Raw genomic sequence first — 1,976 nt, 5'->3', positions numbered from 1 at the left:
CTTCCTGAGTGAGTGCAGCGCCAACAAAATTCAGGTGAGTGGAGAGTATTCCGTCACACTCCTGACTTGTGTCATGTTGCTGGCAGACAGGCTTTGGGGTGTCAGGTGGTCGGTTACTCGTTACAGAATTCCCAGGCTCTGACCCCCTCTTGTCGCCACGGTATTTATGTGGCTGGTCCATGTTAGTTTCTGGTCAATGGTAGCTCCCAGAATGTTGATAGTCGAGGTTTCAATGATCGTGATGTCACTGAACATCAAGGGGAGATGTTCATTGTCTGGCACCTGTGTGGCGTGAATGTTACTCGCCACTTATCAGTCCAAGCGTGGATATTATCCAGGTCTTGCTGCATATGAACATCGACTGCTTCAGTATCTGAAGAGTCACGAATGGTGCTGAAAATTGTGCAACTATCAACAAACATCCTTACATCTGTCCTTATGATGGAGGGAAGTCAGTGATGAAGCAGCTGAAGATGGTTGAGCCTTGGACACTACGCTGAGGAACTGCTACAATAGTGATCTGGAGCTGAGATGATTGACCTCCAACAACCACAACCATCTTTGTTTGAGCACAGTATGACTCCAATCAGTGGAGAGTTATCCCCCTGATTCCCATTCGCTCCATTTTGCTTGGGCTCCTTGATGTTAAACTCGGTCAAATGCTGCCTTGATGTCAAGGGCAGTCAATCTCACCTCACCACTGCAGTTTAGCTCTTTTGTCCATGTTTGGACCAAGGATGTAACGAGTTCAAGAGCTGAGTGGCCCTGGTAGAACCCAAACGGAGCGTCACTGAGCAGGTTGTTGCTAAGCAAGTGCTGCTTCATAGCACCGTCGACAACACCTACCATCACATTCCTGATGATCGAGATTAGACTGATCAGGTGGTAAATGACCGGGTTGGATTTGTCCTGCATTTTGTGTACAGGACATACCTGAGCAATTTCCACATTGCCGTGTAGATGCCAGTATTGTAGCTGTACTGGAAAAGCTTGGCTAGGGGAGCGGCAAGTTCTGAAGCACAGGTCTTCAATCCTATTTTTGGAATGTTTTCAGGGCCTTTGCAGTATCTAATGCCTTCCGCCGATTCTTGATTTCACGTGGAGTGATATTAGCTGACGACTGGCATCTGTGATGCTGGCGACATCAAGAGGAGGCCAAGATGGAACATCCACTCAGCACTTTCGGCTGAAGATGGATGCAAATGCTTCAGCCTTGTCCTTTGCAGTGATGTGCTGGGCTCCCCCATCATTGAGGATGGGGATATCTGATGTAATCTGATCATGCGTTATCCTCTTTAATACATCCTGAGCATTCTTTATCCTATCTGATAGATCCTGACCCTTCCTTAAACAATTTGAATCTCCTTTAACTCATGATCTTCTCCAATATGCTCTGTTATTTCTTTGATATACTCTGAGAGTCCCTTACTGTCACTGTACACACTTTTAGCCTTTCGATCCTCTGGATAGCATATTGTATTCCCTCTCAGCCTCTATAATCCACATGTCGTTGTGAATTCACTAAGAAACGCTTAGACTCTCTGAAACTATGAGAAAAGGTTTTTGAAAGCCATGGCACAGATCGATGTGTGTGGAAACGGCTGAATTTACAGCGTGTGCAGGAAAATAAAGAGCAAACTTGTGTGTGAGAAGAACACAGAAAAGTTGTGCCTTGAGCTGCACACTTGGGGCAAGTAAACAAAGAAAAGAAAACCGTTACCGTGAAAGCATAAAATTAAAACCAGACAATGCTAGAAACATTCAGCAGGTCAGGCAGCATCTGTGGAGAGATATTCCTTTCACCAGGATACAATTATCCACTTTGATACTTCATATAACTGCGATCTTATACTCTATACATCTCCCTGCAAGAAAGAGTTTGGGCTGAAATAATGGTTTTGTAGATTTGAGCAAACAGAGTAAGGCAGCAATACATAACTCCCCCACTGCGGCCTGGGGAAGGATGGAACTCAGAT

The sequence above is a fragment of the Heterodontus francisci genome, chromosome 34 (assembly GCF_036365525.1).
Source record: "Heterodontus francisci isolate sHetFra1 chromosome 34, sHetFra1.hap1, whole genome shotgun sequence".
Taxonomy (NCBI): Eukaryota; Metazoa; Chordata; class Chondrichthyes; order Heterodontiformes; family Heterodontidae; genus Heterodontus; species Heterodontus francisci.
This window is presented reverse-complemented; position numbering follows the sequence as displayed.